The 24,832-nt window shown below is 38.7% G+C and overlaps 1 protein-coding gene across 2 annotated transcripts in view; it reads left to right on the forward strand.

Annotated features, from left to right (window-relative positions):
* Nucleotides 1–24,832, forward strand: part of fbxw7 (F-box and WD repeat domain containing 7) — a 120,570-nt gene that overhangs the window by 7,033 nt on the left and 88,705 nt on the right. Inside the window, exons 2-3 of one of the 2 annotated variants that reach the window (XM_056729535.1) lie at nucleotides 8,056–8,252; nucleotides 18,757–18,812. The gene's annotated coding sequence lies outside the window, so the exon portion shown is untranslated. The remainder of the gene's footprint in view (nucleotides 1–8,055; nucleotides 8,253–18,756; nucleotides 18,813–24,832) is intronic. The other variant, XM_056729526.1, reaches the window with a different exon arrangement.

Genomic DNA, 24,832 nt, shown 5'->3' on the forward strand with positions numbered 1-24,832 from the left:
ACTAAGACCTCCCAAATGTATATGCAACTAAGGTGGGTGTACCTGTCAGTAAAAATGCTATGGAACCTGATGTTCCAAATATGGTAAGAGGCGTTACATTTCCATCACATCCTTGCAGTTTTCGACTAATCACTATGCACTGGTTAACTAACGAATCATAATACACCTCGCTTTTCAGAGCGATGAGCTTTGTTAAAAATCTGCGTTTAGAGAGATGGGGCAAAGATGCACGTGAGTGGAAAATACTGCGTTTTTAAAACCTTAAATCATATATACACATTGTATTACATCTAAAACAAATGATACTATTAGTTTTAGTCGTGTCATATAACCTCTTTAACCGAAATGAACATCCCTCAGATCTGTGTAAATGTAGTTCGTTTTGATAACTCTGTAGTTTCTACATGAAACTTTTCCAAAATGCAAAGGAGAAACTTTTCAGTTTTTCATTGTGTAAACATACTCTAAAATGTATATAAAATGTTTCAGCAATCTTGTTCGCTCTCCACATGTTGCTGTAAACACTCACTCTGTTAAAATGATTTAAAAGGATTACCTTCACCAGGGTCTTTTGCTTTAGCTCTCAATAGACCCTGCGAGAGGTTGTGAAAGGCTTGCCCTCTCTTTTGTCTTGGGCTCTTTGTATCCCGCCACTGTCTTTGTGGTCTCACCCTTGGACCCAACAGCTGCCCTGCCCCCCACCAACTCCCCCAAAAACATCAGCAGAGGAAAAACTAGCGCTTCACTTGGCACTGTGCTCTATTAGACGGAGCACTTTCACAATAGTTCACACAGATTATGGTCAACAAATGGACTTATCAGTTGTACACTTCATTTGTTTTACATATGATAGTGTGTTCAAAATAGGTTTTAAAGCTGGAGGCAAGGTTCTGGTAAATTTGCTAAACGTTGCAGACGTTGCACTTATTTATAAAAATAAATTGTGTTTGAGATTTGAATGTGAAGTTTGATGTTTTCCTGTGTGAAGTCGATCAACTGTAGTCATTTGGTAGTGAGTGTGAAAGACAAATGCAGAGTAGGACCTGTCATTGGGGAAGGGCCCTTAGAGAGAGCTGTTTCAGCTCGGTTATGCCATAACTACTGTCTTTTGATTCTCGGAGCAAGCCCCCCTCATCTCCTGCACATACAGAACACACTCACACATACACACACAGTGACTGCTGTGGTGCAGGACAATCCTTTCAGAAGAAGGGGGCCCCCAGTGATGGGCTGTTTCTATGGTAACACCTGGCTTCATGAATGGATCTCGGAGATTGTGGTCAGTGGCCTCCCAGCATCCTCCACTGGCACCGCAGGATGATTTGGATTCAATCAAGCAAACCATCTGCAGTACTTGCTTAGTAAGCTCTTTTGGCTTTCTAACTGAATCTCAGGTCTGAATTTTTTCTGAACCTCTTGTTGTGCATTTTTAAGTAATAAGTCACCATGTGCCAGAGCTTGCATAATGTAGAGTTCTTGAAGGAGCCTCTTGCCTTTAGCACAGTTCTCAGAGCTCATGTGAAACAACCTTTCACTGCTTTGGAGAAGCTTCATCTTTTTTATTCCAGATTTCGCTGAATAAAAACAGATCTTCTGAAAAACAGAGTTTCTAAAAATGTGCACCCCTAGAGGTGCATCTCTTCCCATGTGCCTTCTCTCTTTCAGACATTGAAACAGAGCATCTGCTTTTTTCTGGCCCACACTCATGTCGTCTTCCAGCCTGTTGATACTAAATTATTTACTGTGCAGTGTGCACCAGAATTCAGGTTAAGTTTTGGAACTGGCTGTTTGCAATAATACTTGTTTCTTGGGGCCAGAGGTTGGCCACTGTTAAAGGTACAGTGTGTAATATTTTTGGAGGATCTATTGACAGAAATGCAATATGATATACATAACTTTGACTTCAGAGGCGTATAAAGACCTTACATGATGGAGTGTTATGTTTTCCTTACCTTAGAACTAGCTATTTTTATTTACATAAAGTGCATGGTATTCGACTGGTTGTTTCAACTGTAGCCCTAAATGGACAAACTACTCTACAGAGCTCATTTCGTAATTACGTTATCTCCTTCGCAAAGAAGCGAAAACGTCACGACATCTTAGTCAGCCATGTCAGCCACCGTTGTTCTTTGAAAGGGTGGGATGGAGTGAGCCATTTGGTTTCAATTCTAAATCCAACTGCTAGATGCTGCTAAATTTCATACACTATACCTTAAAGCTAAAAGTATACTTTCGTTTTTCCATCAACCACTACACTACCTTGTGTTCAAGGTTGCCAGAGAATGCATGGAGCTCGAACTGTGTGGATTTTTTGGCATGTTTTAACCATCTCAAAACATTCGTCCGGAGACTAAAAAATCTGTCACAGGAAACGGCGCATCCTAATGCGCTCATTTTTTGCGTGCATGCTTGCCTAAAATCCACGGAATAGGCATCTGCAGATCTCAGCAGAATTACGTGGATTTCAGTGCTTGTTGTTGACAATTATAATGTTACACACACAACGTGAGAGCATAAGTAGATGCTTTCACATATTTTGTTTTTCACGTTTTCTGGTTTGCTAGGTGCACCGGAGACCCGATTATTGCACTTAAACACAGAAAAATTTGGATATTCATCCAATGATCCGATGGTGATTGTTTTTATTCATATGGATGTGAATGTGGAAGACCACAGCGTGACCTTTTCATTTGGTGGAAAATCTAAAAATAACATCACGCAATCAGAAAATGATAACAACAACAGTGCAAATCTGTGGATGTCAGTTTTTTCAGTATATTGTTATCATGTAAACCGGGCATAAACGTAAAAGTCTAGTTTAAAACTGGATTACATTACAGTTCATTGCACCCTCAGACAAAGCCTGATCTGCAGTTGGGGTGTGTTGTCAGTAGTTGCTGCAGGCCAAAGTGTTTTCAGACTTTTTTGGAAGTCTTGGTTTAGATATTTGACAGGGTTGGGTTTGGGTTCAAAAGAATTCAAAAGCTTCAAAGAATTAACTGTGGAGGAAGTATATAATACAGCCCCTTTAAATCACCGTCCATGTGTGAGGTCCATATGTCTGAGATGTTGTGTGGGAGCTGGCTGGCCTTATACGGAGTTATGGCATCTGGTGGCACTAATAGACTTAAGGACTATTAGTGCAGATAATCCTACAGAGACAGAGAGCTGCAGTAACCCAAGAGCTACTGGATGATACAACCTCACTCTCTCTTTTACTTTGTGGAGTCTACCTTGCAAACATTTCCTTTCTTTCCTAAAATCCATATGTGGGCATGCTTTGCCATCCTTTTAGTTATTGAAAACAATTGCCATTTGTTTGCTTCGTCCATAACAGTGTTGGAGAAGATTCTTAGTTATGAAATGTGTATGTACGATGTGCGTAATTCTCTTGCTCAAACAGCTATATGCAGGTTTGCTTCATCCTTTATTTGAGGCAGTAGTTTTTTAGCCATGAACTGAAATAATGTTTGTCTAGCTGGAGAGTTGGCCTTGGGATATGTACAGCTGGCATCTTTGTGTTCCTGTACGTGTGTGTGCGTTGCTCTGTGTCTGACTACGTTTACTTAACATACCAGCCTGTTTCCTCTTGCCTGTAGTCTGTGGCTCAGCACATCAAAAGCTGTCTTTCTGCAGAGCCCGAGATAACAGCATAGAATAAACCCTGCTGCTCCGTTAAGCTTTTCCAGAGTCTTTCCACTGGCCTCGGGCGTATCCACTCCCTCTTTTGTCTTCCTGAAGCCTCAGGAAAGATGAGCGTGCGTGTGTTTGTGTGTTAGGTGGTTGGCTGGCACTGCATCGTAGGCAGTGTTTGTGCGGAGTTGGCCAACAATTTTCCTCCAATCTCCAGTGAGAGAGAGAGCCATGTCTGCGCGTTGATGTTTGTTTGTTTGTTTGTTTGCTGATCTGCCAATCCTCTGTTGTCCTCTCCGTCTGGATAGCTGCTGTTTCTGTTGCTATAAGCCAGACTGTTTTGCCGTCTTTCACTCCTGTATACACGGAGACTATCTTAACCTTATTAACTGCCTACATGTTTTTGTCTCAAAGGTACGATTGATTTTGTTTGGCACAACAAATATATGCTGATCATTCATGAAATGTAGTCTAGGAAATAGGGGTATGAAAACAATTTGATGTATTGAGGACTTGTAGTAATTTTTTTGCAGTTCTGAATATAATATATGTATGCATGTTGATGAAATTTTATTCATATGTTGCTTGAAAACCAAGATTTACTTTTATCTTTATTGTAGTGTAAAGTTAATGTCAAGATGCATTCTCATTCACTGTATTTGTAAGGAAAACGAATGAACTATGAAAATTTTATTTATTATTTTCTCTTAATAACTTTATTAATTAAATGAATAAATATGGAACAAAATAAAGCAATAGGATGTTTTATTTTTGGATAAACCTTTTTATTCAAAAGACTTCCTCTCTTATACAAGGCTACTTCATAGTGTTACATTAAAACAGTCCCAATCTAGATCAAGATTTTTTTGGTCTCTGTTTGTAGAACTGGGTCTTGCAAATATCTAACCAACAAAAAGTATTTGTGTTTGTAAACTGTGGCAACAGTGTGTAATATAAAAAAAAAAGTTTTATCCATTTCCTACAAAACAGCAAATTTGGACTTACGAGGTTTAAGAAGGACAGTGACGATTTGCTACCTAATATTTAACATTAGCTATCTCTGCATACTCTCCTTGTGCTTTCATCTCTTCATGTGCCGAGATGATTTCTCTTGAAATCTCTCTCCTACATCAAGTCATTAGAGGTCACTATTCAATGAGGTAAATATTTGTTGACATTGATATCGTCAAGGTTCTATATAATGTAGACTTTGATTTATTTGGAGCCCCAGAACACACCCCCTTATTATGCAAGTGCTCCGAGGTGCAGTTGTACTCTGGGCGACCTCGAATTTGAATCCTAACTCGTGGTTCTTTCTCCCTCCCACATCACTTCCTGTCTTCTCTACCAATGCACTTTGAAAATAATAATACAATCTGAAAAGAAAATGTAGGCCTTACTTGAATCGGGCCAGTTTTATTGGTATCCAGATATTGCTTCATCATTGTATTTTACAGGTACCTGCTCACTACAACTGTCCTACTTGATATAGAGCCCTCTTAATGGGAGAGTACTTGTACTTGTAGTGTTCTTTAAAAGTGAATGTGAAGAGCTCTTTTGGCATGCTAATGGTTAAACGTCCCCCACAAGCCTTTTATCCCTCAAGCCATTATGTTTTGCTGATTTTTTTTTTTTTTTTCTCAGGAGCTCTATCAGTGTCTCATCCTTTTGATAGTCATTGTTAGGGGAGCCTTTGTGGTGGTAGGAGCTTTGTGGGCTGCTTCAAGACTTATATCCTGATGTGGAATACAACAGACAGATACAAGACGATAATTGATAATACTAGAAAAAAAATAAGAGTTATAACATTAGCATGCGATGTAGGCTTTAGCGTGAATGTTCATGTTTATATGCCCAGGCAGTCAGTAACAATGACAGAATTTTGTAAACGCTGTTTTGTTCGGCAATGCAAAACCTCACGCTCGCAGGCTGTTCCGGTGTTCAAATTGTCCTTACCCGGTCAGATTTTCCCGACCGCAGGGCAAAATTTAATATAATCTAAACCACATCAACAAAATTAACAACGAAAATACACCATCATATTCCTGTAGCAGTACAAAATAAACAGGTAAAATGATTTTATAGCGCAAAAAATATGACACAACATTGATTTGCTCATGCCTGGTAGGATAATCTGACTAGTAGGATGACATTTCAGGACACCTGCAACATTTTTCTACTGCATAGAAACTATGGTTAATCTACACGCTTTACCTGATGAAAGAATTCACTGCAACACCTGTGTGTGGACGAGTGCCTGTTTTGCTCTCAGTGGGTCTGGAATGAATTCCCTCCCAGTTCGTATCAGCAGATTTACAGACAACGTTGCATGAAGTCAAACACACCTGATATTATAGGATATCGCGATGATTTTAAAGTCGATTAACGATATTTTTTTACACCTCATCGTCCAGCCCTATTGCACACACTCAGTTACTCAATGTACAGTATAATGCAATGTAAATCGCTTTGGATAAAAGTGTCTGCCAAAGGCATAAATGTCAATGCAGAACCTAGGCTTTTTCACAGCATAAAGGTCACGCTGTAGGAATATAGGAAGGGAGATGCTGAATAACCACCCTTCAGGATATTCTGTCCCTGTCTTGTTTCTGACTGGATAAGAAACATCTGACACCTGTACACGCAATGGTGTTACCATGGAAACCGGGTCCCCAACACTTGGTGTGGACTTGATTTCCTTTGGGAATCTGTTATTCCTCTATGCCTTCAGTGTGTTTCTCCTGTGTAATGAGATGATTTTCCTCTCAGACAGAAGTGTACCTGCATCATTGTTTTGGTCACATCACTTTGTCAGAGGTGTTTTAGGACGATTTTAGTTTGAGATAAATTTAAAATGTATTTGAATGTCATTTTCTTCCTTTTTAGTCTACCACTCTAAGCTTCCAATTCAATTTCAGGGTTGTCTCCTGATCTCATATTTAATTTCCTCAAAGTATACAATACAGATGTTAAGTTGTGTTTTACTACAGATGCATTAAGATACAGGCTGGAAGCTGTTGCTTCTTAAAGGTTGTCATAGAGTAACCAAAGTGGTTGGTTATGAGATTATCTCTATCATTTAATCTTGTCTACAGCGTAATTGGAAGTCATTGTAATTATATATGATTGACAGGCAGAAAGTGCCTCAAAGATGTCTGGTTGGCCAAACAGGAGTACACTTCTGTAAAGAGAGCCTTTACTTTGGGACAGATGTGATATCTCAGGATGTGTGTTGTGTGGTAAGAACATTTTCTGTGTAATTCAGTAAATCGATGGCTCTCAGCTGATGGGACATGACTAAAAAATAGCTCAAAGGTCTGTCCTAATAAGGCTTACAGACAACAACATATATTTTTTTATAGTCAGTAAAGTAAAAAACTAACTTGTACACTTCAAAAGAGAGGTGCTTTGTGTTTTTTTTTTACATTAAATACATAGTTGTTATCTGGTTTGAAAATGGGCTTAATAATGGCAGGCCAATAGGTTTTGTGAATTCAGTATGCTAGTTTACGCAAATATCTTGCCACTGCAGATCTGGTCAAATGAAAAAAGACACGATGACAACAAATAGCATCATGTTGTGATCGCACAAGGCTTGAAAAGCAAATCCATCGAAATAAAGAATTCGAATGACAGTGGCTCAATAAATGTCTTCGGAAAAATGTGTTTGTGAGAAGAAAACCAAAAATCCTGGTCGGAGCTCCCCTGGTTCACTACTTCTTTTTGGTTCGTTTAGATGCCTTTGTTCTGTGTTGCATTCATACTTCAATCAAACTTCAGAGTTTGTTGGAAAGGTGCACACCAGGGTACCGGTGCTAAGAGCAATTCTGGAACTGTTTGGTTTTGGCTTGATTCTTTAGTCTTGAGCATAACCTCTTATGAGTTTCTGCCATAAATGACTTAAGCCCCCCGATCTTATCACAGTGCACCCCAACCATTTCTGTTTTGCAAACATTATATGTTATGTCATTGCAGAGTAACACTTTTTCCACATCTTACCATGTACAAAGTGGTCCTCAGGCTTTGGATCAATAAAAATACTGCTACATTCTGACCTTGTTGTCGGATGCAGCTAGTGCATGTACTGTCATTACCTGTGAGTGAAGGCCATCACTCAGTCCCAAATCTGGTTTCTGTTCACAGCACTTCTCTTGTGCTTTTAGTGAGTGCAGTCACCATCTGCACATTAAAAGAAGCTCTCACATCATGAGATATGCTGCGCGAATGTGAGCATAAGTTTGTACATCACACATCAGGTTAGTGTCCGTGCAGATCGCAGACAGTGAGGTTTGCAGTGTCTATTCCCACAGTTCTCCTTTGTCGATCCAGACCACATCGGACAATAAGCGCCAGTGTGTGTCCAGTGATCTGGTAAGGGTTCTCAAAAAGCTTCTCATCTGACCGTTCTACCTTTCCTTACAGATCTCAAAGAAGCCTCTGTTCTCTTGTGTAGCAGCGGAGAGAGACAGAGAGGTCCTGAGGAGTCTGTCTGACTTTAGATACTCGTATCCTGTCGAAACATCTTGCATAGGCAAGGCAGACACATTGAGAGTGTGATACAGAAGACATCAGCTCCGTTCCAAAACCTAGTGAGCGGCATTCCGGGCTGCTGTTTACAGGTTTCTAGCTATTTTGTTATTTTCCATGGCGGTTTTCCTTGAAACTGTAAAGTGATCATATGAGAGTGTAAACACGCCCAGTCCTGAAACACTGCATGTCTCAAACTGGGGAACCTTTGACTGTTCAAAAAGTATTTAAGGGACATGATGCGTTTTTTTTGGCACAAACACCCGGATTGTCACACAGCTGCTGCCACAATGAAAATGTCTAATGTCAAAAAATTTAAGTAATTCAATTTGTGTTTATGGCTTTATAAATACCGCCTGGTCATTCAAACCTGCCTTCACACTGGTTGACTTTGATAATCATTTGATTTTGCACATTCTTATCTGCTACATCTCTAGTTTACATTAAAGGCCTATTGACGCATATGTCATGTATTTTAAACTATTTATACCTTCTTTTGCCACAGCAGAATATGAAAAACTCTTTCCATCATCTCACTGCAAAAACATGTACCTAGTTTTCTTCCTAGGAACCAAAAGATACATGAATGTACTGACACAGCATTGAAGTATTGTTGAAAGTGGTTAACTTGACTCCAATGCTGTATATTACAAGACGTCTGCACCCTTATAGTAAGTTTGGTTGAGGGAACCGATCAAAAAGACCGGCAAACAGGGTGAACTATTCCTTTTACTATTCATTAAACCGATCTAGGGTCAAAGCATATTTTTAAACACTCCCCTTAACTTTTGTCTTATTGCCTCGATCACTGGTAAGATGCTTTGAACTTGAAGGCGACCGGTCTTGAATGTCAGCTCTAAATTGCTCTCCCCCACACTGGTGGAAATTCAATATAGCAGTACCCCCTTCTTTTCTGCTTGGAGCTTTTGGGTAACGGGACTAGCTGTTGATAGATTTAACAACAATGGTAACTTTACGTTTTTGTGAATAGCCATCCACGCTGACTGCCCAGTCTGTGACTATTCCGCCTGGGCAGTAAATTTCTATTCTTGTAAACCTTTTCAAGTCTTTTACCTTGCATTCTTTAATGTTCAACCTTTGCCATTCATCAGGCAAAATGGAATTGCTGTGTAGAGACTGAAAGTGATAAGTGGTGTATTGCAAGTCACCTCAAGTTAAACATGCGTGTGTTCCATTAGCTTAATGAATGTGTCTGAATCAGGGTCGTGGGTGTCAAGGTGTATCATAGCTGTTATTAAGTAGCGACGTGAGCTACGGTGTGTCTGCTTCCGCTACGTCTGTTTTTGCAACCGTCTGTGCAAAAAAAACAGACTGGCAGACTTTTATTCATATTCACTGATCTAATGAAGACAAATGTCTTTTCGAGACTACTGGCCCGTCTGGTTGGTGATCATCTCATAGGAGTGAGTTGATAAGATTAGATGGAGACTAAAACACTTTCTCAGCTGGAGTCATCTCTGACCCATTACATTTTCCGCCCTGTTTTACAACAAGCTGCATCTATACCAGTCGCAGTTAGGTTTGGTCTCCTAATCCTGATTCAACCTAATACGGTGTAAAAATGAATATGTTTTATGAATATAAACTTGTATGATAAATGTTTCTCAGTGTCGTTATTTACACCAAAGTGGCATAGGACATGTCTTAAAGGGATAGTTCACCCAAAAGGAAAATTCTGTCATCATTTACTCATCCTCAGGTATTTGGAAGAATGTCTAAGGGCTGAGCCGTTAAAGTGAACTCTTTGAAGGATGTAGGCAGGGTTTTTCCCTGCCTACATGGGAAACCTATAAGTATAGGTTTCCTTGACACATAGGAAACCTATAATCAAGTAGCTATTAGAAACATATTAAACATACTGTCCTATGAACTAAATTCGTACTATATTTTGACCATCTTAAATCATAATCCTCACTGACAAAATAGTGTCAAACAACTACAAACTTGAAGATCAGGTATCATGATGTCATGCATTCGGACTTCTTCACACGCCAAGTCAAACTAAGTCATACATCTGTGTTTTGTTGGCAATCTGCGTGTATGTGCATAATGTACAAAACACGAAGGGATTAATGTGATGATGCATTGCTTGCTCGTGCTGTATTTCCATCCCACTAATCCCACTTTAAGCAGCTCGTGTTTTTCCGGAAATAATTGTAATTGTAAATAAGATAACTGTTAGAAGTTTGATCAAAGTAAATACACTTCGAAGATACAACGTATGCAATACTACTGTTTGGCACTCAAGATTAATATGAGTTTGGCAGAAACTGCCAGTGATATGCAATCTTTATTAATTGTACTTACAATTGTAGGTAATATGCTTTGAAATGCTTAGTGAAAACTCATAATCCAGGATCATGTGATCACAAAACTGAACACATTTCCTTTAAGTGACCATGGCATGTACCATTCGCTAACCGAGTTCTGAAAGGGCCCTTCGAGGGCGCACAACTGCTGTTTTGAAAACCCCCTAATATGCAAAGAGTGGAAGCAGAAGGGGATGAACTGAACTGGCGATTTTAAGGTTTTGTGTCGATCCTGTCCTCCTGTTCTTATATTTCGTGCCTTGTGGACAGGGTTTTGACAGTACCATGTCTTGTGTGTATGTTTTGTTTTGTGTGGAGACATGTGGCGGTATGCTTAAACATTTCGCCACGTGTCTTTCTGTTTTCCGTATAGCACCGCCCCCTTGTTCCCCCGTTAGTGTTGTTAGTCAACTGTCCCATCATCTGCCCGTTTAATGTTAAGCCTTGTAACCTGCCTGTCCCGATCCTTTTCTAATCTCTCTTCGTTAGTTTCCTCCTATTTAATGCTCCTGATTCCCTTGCTGTTTGTCGCTATTCGGGTCGTGATTTCACATTGTTTACTCCTCTGGGCTCTCCCTTTCATGTATTGTGGATTATCCTGTTCCTGTTCTTCGTGCTCCTTGTGTTTTGGACTTATCATTTGGATATTCGTTTTGCCTGGTTTGTCTATGTCCCCCTTGCCGGAAGTATTTTAGTTTGAGTCCTGGTTTCGTTCTGTTTTCCCTATCGTGGGTTTTTGTTTTATTAATAAAAGTCTTTTATTAAACCTTCACCTGCCTGCCCTTGGGTTCTGATCCACCCCGTTCCTTGACAGGTTTGCTAATGGTTTGCTGTGGTGGCTCTCATATTATTTTTTGCCATGGCCCATATATTCAAAGTACTGCAAAAACAATTCTATTGTAATTTTTGATAAGCAACATTTATGATTTCCCACTCATATAAAGTATGAGCCACTACTGCAGTACAGCCATATGTTTAGCAGACTTTTCCCTGAATGAGTTCTTTCTAGTCAGTTGCCTACAACTTGAAATAAGAGATGGCCCACTGGAAATGGACCATGTTATCTGCTCAGTCTATTACTTAATGCACTTCTGTGGCCTGTTAACTCTCATCTCAAGGTAGATATTGCCCTGATAAACTCAACCAGGCCTTAGTAAAAGGCATTTATTGTAATGTGATTGCTTCTATGTTTATACCCTTTGGTTCTGTGTCGACTTTGTGTCAATACACTTGTGTGTTAGACATGTTTAGAGGCTATGGGTTGTCCCCCCTCAGTATTTGTCTTGCTGTCAGTGGACCATTCCCCTCCATGACTAGGTGACATATCTTTCCACATTTTCAGGGAAGCCTTTGCTTGTGAAATGACCAATCTTGACTCTTGTCAGGATTTATTTTTAATGCTGGCCACCCTGAAATAACCTCGGGGGTGGTTGGTCAGTTGTCACACTTATCAACTTGAATCAACATTTCCTCACCCTCATGATATTCCAAACCGTTTGACTTTATTTGCAGAACACATGATATTTAAAAAAATGTTGGTAACCAATCAACATTGGCCGACGAACTTCCTTTGTATGGATTGAAAACCACTGAGGCATATCTTAAAATATTTTCTTTTGTGTTCACCTGTATGACTCATTATCAAGTGGAATTCTTCCTTTAAGTCAGTAGGAAGTTTTGTCCCTGGTAAGCAACGGTAAACGAAGTGAAGTTTACGACTGGAAATCTGGTACTTGTGCCAGTCTCAGTGATTCACACTTTAATCATTGCGGATCATGTGGAGTGATTCATCTGCTGAAAACACGTTCATTACATTGCAGTGCTGCTGTAGGATACACAGAATTCTGTGCGTGAGTGATTATATTATACAAAGATGCTGCTCAAAGCTGAGTTATATCATCCTTTTGTTTTGCATTCCTTCCTCCCTCTTTTGTCTCTCACTTTGTTCCACTTTTTCCCCTCTGTAACCGGAGGAGGCACTGGCTGGCCCAACCCAATGCTATCGTCTCCCCGAGCGGCTGTAACATGAGGCCAGCTGTGGATCTCTGTGGTGGGCCTCAGTGTGGAGCTGCACCATGGGCCACATTGCTTGACTTGATATTAATACTCGCATTGTCATGTTTAGCCTGCTTTTAATAAAAGCTTTCCTACTGTGCTGATCTCAGATCAGTTACCCCACCCCACCCCACCCTACCCTACCCGAACCCAACAGCGTGATGAAAAACTGGTTGCCTTAAAGCGAAGCACCAACACCTTTGAAGGGGAGTGGGCCAGGCGGAGGAAATGAGAGAGTGCATTCCTGCCATGATTTATTAATGCTGTTCTCTTTTTCTGTCCTTCTCATTCGCTTTCAGGTGCTGCCAGAATTCCTCCTGTGCCACTGATCTGAGAACAGTTTTGTCTCTAGATGATCTGTCGGATCTATAAGATTTATTTTTTTATTGTTTGCTCATCTGCAATACGTTTCTGAGATGTTTCATGTCAGATGTCATATAGATATCTAAAATATGTCTGTAAGATGTTTATGATTTCGAATATAATTAAACTGCCTTTCCTAAGACGTTCCTTAGATGTTTTTACACAGCAGCCCTGCAGATCTTTAGCATGTTACAGAAGTACCCGTTTCATCTGTGTGAGAGTAGGACAATTGCTATAACTACTAATAGTAAGTTAACTTCACCCTCAGTCAGAACAGATCGGTTTCAGCACAAAAGGAGGGGGAAAAACAAGTTGTTAGAACCAGAAATGAAAATGATTTAACTAAAAATCTAAACATTTGGTTTTGTTTGCTATATACATTTCTGGATTTACTGAAGTCCCTGCAGTGCATTTTCTAAATGCAAAAAAAAGGTAATAACAAATTATATTACTTTAGCTTGCCAAGCTACTCATAACTTGAGGTATCCACCCTAGTGCTCCACATGGCTTTTGGTATCTTAGTAGGTCAAATTCTCAGCTGTACGAGCCAACACAGTGTTGTGTATGTGTATGAGAGTCTTCTGTAAGCACACTACAGTATGTAGGTGCATTCTTCAGTTTCGACACACTACACTGTGAGAACATGTTGTTTACAGAAAGCTACAGATTTCACACCCTTACATGAACCTCTTTATTATGACAACCATCTTTTTTTCACCTTGCCCTGCTGCACATTCACTACCTGCTAAGGATTTGCTCAAGTAAAAGAAGAATGTGGACTAAACTGGGGTGTGAAAGTTTACAGAGGCAGTATTATTCTGTATGATTGGAAGCCTTATAGTAAGACTAGCTTTGGTTTCTGCTTTCCCACACATGGATTTCAATTGAATTGACCTTTTGTAATCTTGCTTTTCTAAGAAAACTTGCTCATTTCTTTAATATTTACCACCATTACCTTTTGTTATTGCACTTGACAAAATCCCTTTATTTGTGCAAGAGAACCGGTATGTGCACACACACGCTTTTCCCCCTCACATCTGGTTTTCTTGAGGTTTTTTGGTCAAAAGGGTGTAAACTCTCCTCTGGAGAGTAACAGAGTATCAGATTTTCCTGACCCAGACACCAAGTACAGCTCCCTCATTGAGAACCTAGCCAGTGGGCCGAGGTTGGGATTGTTTTGTGTTTGTTTAACACTTATTCTGCTCTCGACATTAGAGGTCTGTGGTTGGCTTTAGTCATAGTTTGAGGGAGCAATTTCGTTCGTGAGTTACTTTTTGGGAGACCCATTCCTAAAGCGATGGATTGCAGACATACATGCAAAAGAACTAGTCATGCTCTGCACCTCCTGGTAGCTTTTGATTTGTAAAATTATTCGAGGTCCAAAGGTTGGCATAGCTTTTTGACTTTGGGAAACTTAATACTGGGTAAACTATGTTCAGCTGAATCTAAATGTTTAAGGTTTCTTGGCAGCTTGATGGTTAAGTATAGATGCTGTATATTGTTCTATGCTTCCAGTTAGGTCTGGGCGGGATGACGAAATATTCAGTTACCCGCGAATAAAATGTCAACTTTCTAATTGTGTATTCCGTGGAATGTAAATAAGTAGGCGTGGTTAACTCAGCGCTAGATAAATGACAAATTCTTTGTTGAACAGTACCTGTTTGATTATGAAGGTTAAGTGTTTTGTTTTCTTTTTGTGTTAGCGAAGGTGCTAGGATAAGTCCTTGAATATGTGCTCTGTCAGTTATTTTTTCCACTGATGTTAAATTCCAGCGCGACGGCAAAACGGTTCTTCAAAAAAGTTCTTCTTCTCCTTGTTTGTTGCAAAACGGATGTTATGATGCACTGCTTTGCGAAAAGGCGGAAGTTAAGTTACGTCATTGTAAAAACTAAAATGGGTGTATTGGGCGCTATTCTGAAAAAAACTGATGAATTTATCCACCCATAACAAATGAACGTATCAAACACTCTTTTGACCTTCTTTCAGTCTCTAGTTTAGTGATCCGCTCCAGTTGGTGCTTCTTTCGACCGCAGTGCTCGAGCAGGGATCTGGGCCAGCATATAAAAAAGCTCATTCTCAACACGTATTTCGGAAGTCAGGTTGTTTTGTAAAGTTGTTAATAGTTTTAATAAAGTTTAGCTTCAGGCGAGCCACGGCTGAAACTTGGGTGAAATGCGCGATGATGCTCGCCGCGTGAGCGCTTTGATGTGGCTCGCTTCTACCTCCAGTTTTGGGAAACACGTGACGAGTCACCAGAGACTCGCAGTGCAAAAACAAGCCCGAGAATAAACAAACCTAAAGACAGAGAGTCGCAACACAAAAATTGCTCATCTAATAGAGGAGCGATTAAAGACCTACAGTACAGACCCCATGAACACCAGTTTATAACAATAGTCATGTACTGTACGCTCATTGTTTGTGCATATTCATACTTTATTGTTATACATGTTGTCTATCTTCCTACTGTATACATATGATATAGCCAGAAGATAACATAAATAAATACATCTGATTATCAGAACTTAATTTGATATATTTAGTACATTTTCACAACTTGGCTACATGTTAACTTGAGTTAACTTGGTGAGCATTTAAATGAGCTGTAATAAGTACATTAGTTAAATCAATTTAGAAAAATTAGGTATAAGATGTAAAGTTATAATTGTAGATTGTTTTTATGAAATATACGGTTACCGAGAAAAAGAATTACTCATTCCGTGAAATAGATTTTTGGGCATTCCGCCCACCTCTACTTCCAGTCGTACTGAAGCCTTGGACTTTACATTGATGATCTGTTGTTTAAGTTGGCTGGAAAGAGTGTTGCATGGCTGCTTTCAAAGAACATGACCCTCCTCTGCTTTTTGATCGAGAGCATTTATGAGAACATGATAACATTACCTCACAGCCTCAGAATTACAAGGATGAGTAGCCATCACTGGGGGGTTCTGTTTGTCTCATTGTTTTTTGTTGGCAGATAAAACTCTGCATAAATATGTGACATTTTTTCACAAACTCAGTGTTTTTGACTAAGTCAAGGGTTGTAGGAACCTCTGTCGGAACATTTTCGGACTCCCTTGTTGTGAACACGTTTTGTTGTATACGTTTTTGTCGTTTTGTTGTGTTGAGTTTAAAAGTCAGAAACCACGATTAAAGGCTTAAAAAATGACATGGTCATTATGAGTTTATGGTTTGATTGGTCAAGGTCAGTGGCATTTGTTTTGTAACTGTGAAATTGTTCTGTATTTAAGCATTTATTTATTACATGTCTTTAGCAATGCATATCTTTACTTTATAACATGTAATCGCTCTAATGTATCTAAAAAATACACACTTTGCTGGAAGTTGATAGCAAACAGTGAGTTTATAAGCTTCGACTTTGGCATTAATCGTTTGAGTGCCATTGTATGGAGAGTTGTACACAAAACCACAAGACATTTCTCAAAATATGTTCTTTTGTGATTCACAAATATGAACCATCCCTTTAAGCGTATGGAGTTTACATAGCAATAAAACGATATGTCTGGTGCTTATACAAAGTTACTGTACTAGTTTCTACAAAATCCAGAACAATACCTGTTGAGAGAAAGAGAGAGTTAGTTTTTTTTTTTTTATTCTTAATATCGGGACAAAGCAAATGGTGTAACTAATAAATGTATATTGGTAGAAAGCAGCCTGTTACTCAAGGGTTGTCAGGGTTTTATCATTACAGCTGAATCCTCAATTCTCAATGTCTCAATTACTCTGTTAGCATCTTCTTGACTGGAGTAATTTCAGATTGAGGCACGTGTGTCATGGCATCCAGGTTTTCTGTGCATACCATGTTTTTATTTATTTTTCTTATTTGGCTGCTTTTGTCATGAAGTTTCCTCATCAAATCCAAGCCAAAGAAGTTTGCCTCTTGGTATGAAAATGTTGTGTCGTGTAAGTTACATTAAATGTTTTATATGAGCTGACTTGTTCTCAGCGGTCTCTCTCTGGTCACACCTACTAAAGTGCATTTCAGTTCATTCTTATATACTGTATAGTATAGATGTGCATTCAGGCATAGCATCTGCTCATTCAAACATGATGCAAAATATAAACACTGTCAAAATGTCTACTACCTTTAACTGAAAATGAAGTTTTTGTCTAGTTTTACTAAAGCTGGTTTCAAATGGTTTACATTTGAGTGTGGCGTTCCTTTACAAATATACACACTGTTATTTATGTTAACAAATTATACTCTTCAGGGTCTGGATATATATACTAAATATTAGATATTGTCAAGATAATTGTGCTGAAGGTATAAAATTACAGAATATCCTAAATAATAATATTGCTGGGAATAAAGAGTTATCTGCCAAAAATGCCATGAGACATTCGGAGGATTGTTTGGGTTTAATAAAGCAGATTGTAAAAATATCATCGCGTAAGTGAAATTAGCATGATTTATGTTTTAAAAGCACAAAAAAGTATTGAATGATTGAGATATACTGCCAAAATGTAAGAAGTGACAGGGCTATAAAATTATATTGCTCATTCTGATTCATGTTCACTGATGTTTTTAATTCCCCATTCCTGTTATGTTCTTATTAAATCCAAATTGATTCCTTTCAAGGCAACTGTTTGTGTAAAGTTGAACAGCAAGGTTCATGTTAGGGGTTAACATATATATATATATATATACTAGTGGTGGGCATAGATTCATTTTTTTTATCTAGATGAATCTAGATTAATTCCAAAATTAATCTAGATTAATCTAGATTAAAATGGCTCATTTGAATTCTGCCGAAGGCATTCAGAATATGTGTGCTACCCAAATAATGACTAAAAGTAAGTCTTTGAGAACAGGTTTCTCAAGCCAGGTGGCGCATTAGACCAGGGGCTCATCTCCTGTTTCCAAAATGCATCACAAACTGCTTGAGAAAGCTGTTCTACTATGATAATTGGTGATGAAAATTAAATTATGTTCAATAAGATGAACTTGCGTTTACTTCCGCATTAGCTAAGGGATGATTTCCGTTTAGGTGGTACTTGAGACTGGAAGAGCTCCTACAGTACATTTACATTTAGTCATTTAGCAGACGCTTTTATCCAAAGCGATTTACAAAGAGTGAGGGAGCAACAAGCGATATGTCATACAGGAGCCATAATACATTAGATCTCAATACAAAGTTACTGGTTTCAACTAAAGTTAGACCAGTACCTGTTGAGAGAAAGTGTTTTTTTTTAAACCAATTCCGCATTGCACAAGGTGCAAACAACGTTAGTCTTGTCGATGTTCCTATTGGGAAGCTTCTTAAAAATTAATATTCCCTGAAGCAAACCCGGCGGCTTCATAGCTGCATCCATGTTAGCACGTCACGTTTGATGCGGTAATTTCACAGTAACGTTATGTTGTGTTCAGACCAAACGCGAATGGCGCGTCAAGCGCGAGTGATTTATATGTTAATGCAAAGAGCCAATAGACCTACTTGCTGCGCGAATCGCGCGAATGAAGCCCTGGTTATGAGATGATGAGTCGGCTTCTGCTTCCGCGAATGACGCGAATCACGCGAGTTGAAAAATCTCGTTCTCGCCCCGTACAGTGCAGTTAAGCTGGTATACATCCGCGCTAAAATATCAAGGTGAAAGTCATCATAGCTTGCGTAGTATAGACCCAGCTAACAACCCAACTTTGAGAATAGATTAACGGCGACATTTTTTTAACGCGCGATAATAGTCTCACTGCGTTAACGGCGTTAACGCCGTTAACGGCCCACCACTAATATATACACAGTATCTCTCCCATTATGATTCATGATGAATTTCTAATGATTAGGAAAAGACTGAATGAGATGGTCTTAAACTCTCTTTCTCTATTCACAGGGGCCAGAAGTGGAGAACCTCATTTAAAAGACTCACAGCTTCCAGACATCTGAATCGTAAGTAACTAGAAGTTATATTATTCAAATTGCATTACTTTAAGTTACTGATGGAGTTCTTCATTACCTCACCTCTCAGGTGAGAGGCACACTTGGTTAAAGGATGTGAATCATTTCCGAGTAGCTAATTACCCACAATTATATATTTTGTTATTGTGTTCTTTGTAATTAAATGCTCTGATAGTAATAATCCCAGTAGGTGTGTGTGTTGAACACATGGTACTATTTATTGCACGTTCTACAGATCTCAAGTCATTGTTTGATAACTAGTCAGGGCTCAACATTAACGCTTGTTCGGTACAAGTAAATGTTTTGTATGGGCAGGTGAGAGAGAATTTTACACACCTGACCGGACAAGTAACCATTAACTAAAATAAAAAATAACAGTGCAACGAAAAAATCAGTCTGTGCTAAGGGTAATAAAAAGAATAAGGGCATTAGACAGAGCTGTGTGTTTGTATGAATTGTGTTTGTGTGTGACAATAATCAATGGCGCAACTCATTGAGTCCATGTAACTAGATGGGGAATCCTGTTATTTACGTGTAATGGAGCTTGTTAAGCGGACTCACGGCGCGTTGAATGTAGTGCCATCTTGGCATGATGGCTGCTAGTGCGTTCAATGCAGTGTTTTGTTTTTCTTGTTTGATTAGGAAATTATAACTATAGTATGTTGGTCTTGTTTTGTTAAAAACTGCAATAGCATTGTGCAGAGTCGGTCAGGAAAAGCCCATGGTTCTTTCACTTTTGATTTCACCGTAAATCAAACAAAACAAGTAACTGTACAAATCAAAACAAAAATAGCACTGGAGTATTACCCTCCCAAGATGGCGGCGCCACTGCAACATGCAACATAGGGCGTGAGGACCTGGCTATTCTGCTTGTCTGAGTGAATGAGGTGCACAGTTTACATACTACAGGAGTGATGGTCCTGGATTTGTCTGCGTCTGCCCTGTATGAGGATATAAAACACATAAACTTCATCTCCAGAGCTACTTTGAGAGTTTATTTTACAAGCTTTTTACTGTTTGAGCGAAGCTATTGTCAAGCACACACTAAAACTCAAGGGTCTTCCTGACGACTCGTCAAAATAAGTCCCGTTAACCGTTTGTGTGTACAAATAAACCTCTGTAGTATAGTAAATAAAAAAGAAAACACAGAACTTAGTAAAAACAAATTTAGATCAACAAAAATTTTAAATGGTCCTAATTTATGCATATGTATGTAACATTAATATCATTTGTAAGTTATCTGCAGACACTAGGTAAAACACTTATAAGCAAACTTGATAAGCAATCTCTAAAGTCTGAGTGAAATTAAAATGACAATGCCTATTTTTCATGAAATATTGCAGCATTTATTTTAAATAGTTCATCAATGTGGGTCATTCTCTTTAAAGAAATCGTGTGCCCTCATAAAATCTGAAAATGCACTTCCGTCCTGTAATGACTGACCATCCACCGTAGATGGATGTTAGACGGCTTGGGAGGAGCATCCGTTAACTCCTCCCCTTCAACTGTCAGTTTGCTCCTAGTTCCATTTCAAAATGTAACAGGTATTTTTATACATCAAATCACAGAAAAAGACGAAAGCCTCGCCCACTATTTTTCTGATTCAAAGGTTTATTTGAATCGGAAATACGTCAAAATACAGAAGTAAAAACTATCGCAACTTACGGTTCACGGGGACTTTAAATATGGTCTATGCTCCAAGAGTAATTCTTCTAAGCGTGCAATCATTTCACAGTGCGATGCCAGCAACTCTTACACTCGATATTCTTTCTTAACTGCATTCAACAGATGGATCAAATTTTGTGCAGAAGGCAGACTAAAAAATGTGTGGCAAGAAATCTTGATTCAGATCTAAGTGAATGGGCACCGTTTCAGCATTACTCAAATGTCTATTGTTTTTAGGGAACTGATGTGAGACGCACTTAAAACAGTAGATAGCTTAAATTCTTACCGGTTGTGTGTTGTTGTGTTGCTTTTGACTTGCACTATTTTCTCAGTAATAATAGACCATTAACAATGACTTTTGCCTCATTAAACTCCTAATTTTCTGTTTATTAATAGTTAGTAAGGTAGTTCATAGGTTAAGGTATTGGGTAGGATAAGGAAAGTTGAGTATGGTCATGTAGAAAATGGGTTTTCCTGTAACTCCGTAGTAAGAGCATTGCGTTAACAACGCATGGTTGTGGGCTTAATCCTAGGGGATCACAAATACCCATGTAATATGTATAGGTTAATGCAATGTAAATCGCTTTGGATCAAAGTTTTTGCCAAATGCATAAAAATTTAAATGTAGTTAATAGTGAGAATTGGTCCCTGTACTAAATTGTTACCATTGACTCTATATTTAATATAAAGACCATTACAGAAGACATAAATATCGCTGGTCCAGAAGAACTTCCTGTTTCAGACACCTGAATGTTTGAACAAAAAACAAACAACAGAATATTTATAACTGAATCAAATTGTTAATATCTTTGGATATTATTAGGTTTACATTATTTTAAGTCATCCATAGTTTGAAGTCCTTCTCGTCTCGGATGTGATGTTCATGCCATTCACAGGATGAAAGCCAGGAGAAAGAAAATGAAGGCAGAGAGACCCACACTGCCAGTCTTTGTCCCTGGTGGTGATGGAAATTTCACACTCCACCCCCCCCCCCCCAAGGTGGACACACAATTATAGCTGTGTGTTTGAAATCAGCTGCCTTGAGTTTTTAATGTATTTGTGCCCATGTTCATTTTATTGTCTCTGTCTGCATTTTGGGGTTTGTGTGCTCGGCCATACTTGCAGGTGATTAATAATGTATTTCTCGTCATGCTGTTGTGAATTAAAGGTAAACGGATACGTTACGGAAGAGGGTGCTTTTTCATTGATGAATTTTTAAAGAGCTCGGCCACTAGAGGACACTGGCCTGTTTATTATATCTTGCTTTGAAAGGTGCGTCAAGCTGAGAGGGCGAAAATTAGAGAGAAAGCGTAAGAGAAATGGCGAGGCAGAACGAGGCTGACAGTCTCCTAATATGAAATGTTATATCAGTGATGAATAATGCATCAGCTGTGGATGCTGCACAATATGGTTTGGATAAGAGTTTTTTGTTGAATCTGAATGCAGGCCACATTCGGCCTGCCAGAGCTTCCTACAGGCCCTTGAGACTTTAAGCTTATCCTTACAACTGGCACGCTGATCACTTGGCACATTTTGCATTTTGCTCTACTCACACTGTTGTCATTTCAAACCTTACTTTCCTTCCGCAGAACACAAAAATATATATTTTAAAGAAAGTTGGTTACTAAACAGCACAGCCTCCCCATTCACTTCTGTTGTATGGACACAATTCCAATGCAAGTGAATGGAGTTAACATTCTTCAAAATATCTTCTTTTGTGTTCTGCGGAAGGAAGGAAGTCGTACTGGTTTGAAATGAAAAGATGCCGAGTAAATGATGGCCGAATGTTTTGTTGAATAGATGTGAAGTCCTTCAATAGTGTTTAAAAAAGAATCTAATGGTGAGACCTAAATAAGCTTGTTAAAACATTGACAAGAGCTCATTTCAGCTAAATTTGTAAAAATGGTGGCTAGTTATAAGATATTTAAGAATAAATATATATTTTCCAAAAAATATATTTACGTATGTATTGTGATTTATTTACTTGGACATAATTGACCCTTCTTGTGGAGTTTGATTGACAGGCGACCGGACCAATCATAACACCGATAAGATGCACCCCGCTGTTGCTATTCGCCATTTTGTCCGACAACCAAAGCATATAGTTTAACCGGCTGCACATTATGCGTCCGGTTTTAAAAAGCTGTACAGACATGATCCCGACTAAAAGTCATGTCAATGTGCAATCCTGTTTGTAATAATGTACAACAATAAAGACTTCTTAAAACAGACTTATACTAGAAGATTTGTCCTGAGTTTTACCCCATAGACTGATTGTCGTATGACGTGTCATTTGCTAATGAAGGACTGAATCTCATCAACAACTTTATCTGAGGTAAAATCTGATCTTTATGGTCATAATCAAAGTTTCACATGTTGCCTAAACGTGTAAGAAATCAATGGTGCTATCCAGATATTATGTTGTTACAGCAAGCACAGTACTTTAGGCAAGAGCTTCAATCTTTGTTTTGTTTACTTTATTCCGAGTCACATCCTGAATATGTACTTCAAATGCATATTGCAGACTTTCTTATTGCTTTTGGCTGTAAAAGTACACATCTTTTTTCCTGAAATTATTATTTCCCAATAAATATTCTTTAGTGCAGTGGGAGCGCTTTGGCAGATGTCGGAGATAGCAAAAGGGGGCGGGTTTTGCAAGGGTCAATTCACAACGTTACATTTGAGTTATTTATTTTCAAGTTTACTGTCATTCTCAATGTGGAAAACTTTGTGACTCTTAACACACTGGTGTATTAATATTACATGGGTCATGTGTGTTTCCTGTAGCTCAGTGGTAAGAGCGTTGCATTAACAACACATGGTTGTGGGTTCGATCCCAGGGGATTGCACATACCGAAGTATAAATGTATAGGATAATGCAATGCAAGTCGCTTCGGATAAAAGCGTCTGCCAAATGCATAAATGTAAATGTTATGGCTTTAGATTAATTCTATTTTTATTTGCGTTTTGCAAACATTCTTATCAAGATCTTGTATAGGCTGGAGATTTTAATAAGATTCTTGTAAATACAATACACAACTCTTTACGGTAAACTGACCATCCAACACTAAACCTCCTTCCTCAGTGCTTCTCTTTCATTCTCTATTCTGTTCATTCTTTAATAATTCAGGCTTTCTCTATGTGGTTCATCGGAGAGGCTGCGACTGCAGCTATTGAGTCTGCACAACTCGAGTGGTGTAATCCAACTGTCCATTTATTTACCCTTCTGTTGAAGCACAAGTTGGAAAACGCTCATCTCTTCTCCAACCTTGAGATGACTGCAGTTATAGGCCTATTCTAAGGTACAATGCAAAGAGAAAGGAAAAACCTGGATAAGAAAACATCTACAAGTACAACAATAGCCATTGTGTAATTGTTACTTTCAGGCGAGTATTATGCAAGTTTCATACAAAGTTGTTTTTGTATTCTGGATACAGTGGCTTCTTTCAGCTGGAGTAACTTGAAGTGTTTAACAGGAGAGCAGTTGTCTGCTGTCTACCTGATGTATTTCGGTGCACCATAAGGTATTTTAAGGACATACAAACATTCTCAGAAATGATGGCTGGCAGAGTAGTTTCTAAGATGAGGCACTCATCTTCTTTTCCTCTCTAGTCCATTGAAAAAAAATGCTCCGTCTTACTCCGGTCGGAATTCTCATTCATGTTTCGGAAATACTGTTTAAAAACAGGAAATACGTTCAGCAAACCGCAGTTAGCCCACCCTGCCCTTCTGCTGAGGGACAGGAAGCGAACTTCACTCATTGTTGCTCTGGTTACTCAGTGTTTGGTGTAGCGGACCACCAGAGGGCAGTATATGCAGCTGCACGTCTCTGTCTTCAAAGAGCTAAGTCATACCTCCCAATCGTATTTGGTTTGAATTTAATGTTCAAATAGTCTGGTACTTTAAAACTTTATAAACTGTTCTACAGTGTTTTCTTGTCTGCTTAGCATAAACATTCTGTGTGAACATTGTTTATAATTTCTGATTCACTCTTGGTTTTTATAAACTTGGGTATTTAGTTGTCGTCTATATATCAAGATGCAAAATTATTTTTTTATGTATAATTTGTAATATTTACTCCGTTTCTATACTTTCATTGGGTTTTGCGATTTGAGCAATGCTGCATATAAAAAAAAATATGCATACTTTACAGAGCCTTAATTCAGCAGAAAGTGTGAGATGTAGTATGAAAATAAGTGGAAATATAGGAGTAAGTATATGTGAGTCCTGTTTAACTGTAGGATGTGCGTTCTGTTTAACTGTAAAGCGAGGGATTGCTGTGGTGACTTTGCTATTGGTTTAAAAAAACTGACTAATTGTCTAATGACAGGATAAAGATTTTCCAA

This window comes from Triplophysa dalaica, chromosome 2 (assembly GCF_015846415.1).
Source record: "Triplophysa dalaica isolate WHDGS20190420 chromosome 2, ASM1584641v1, whole genome shotgun sequence".
NCBI lineage: Eukaryota > Metazoa > Chordata > Actinopteri > Cypriniformes > Nemacheilidae > Triplophysa > Triplophysa dalaica.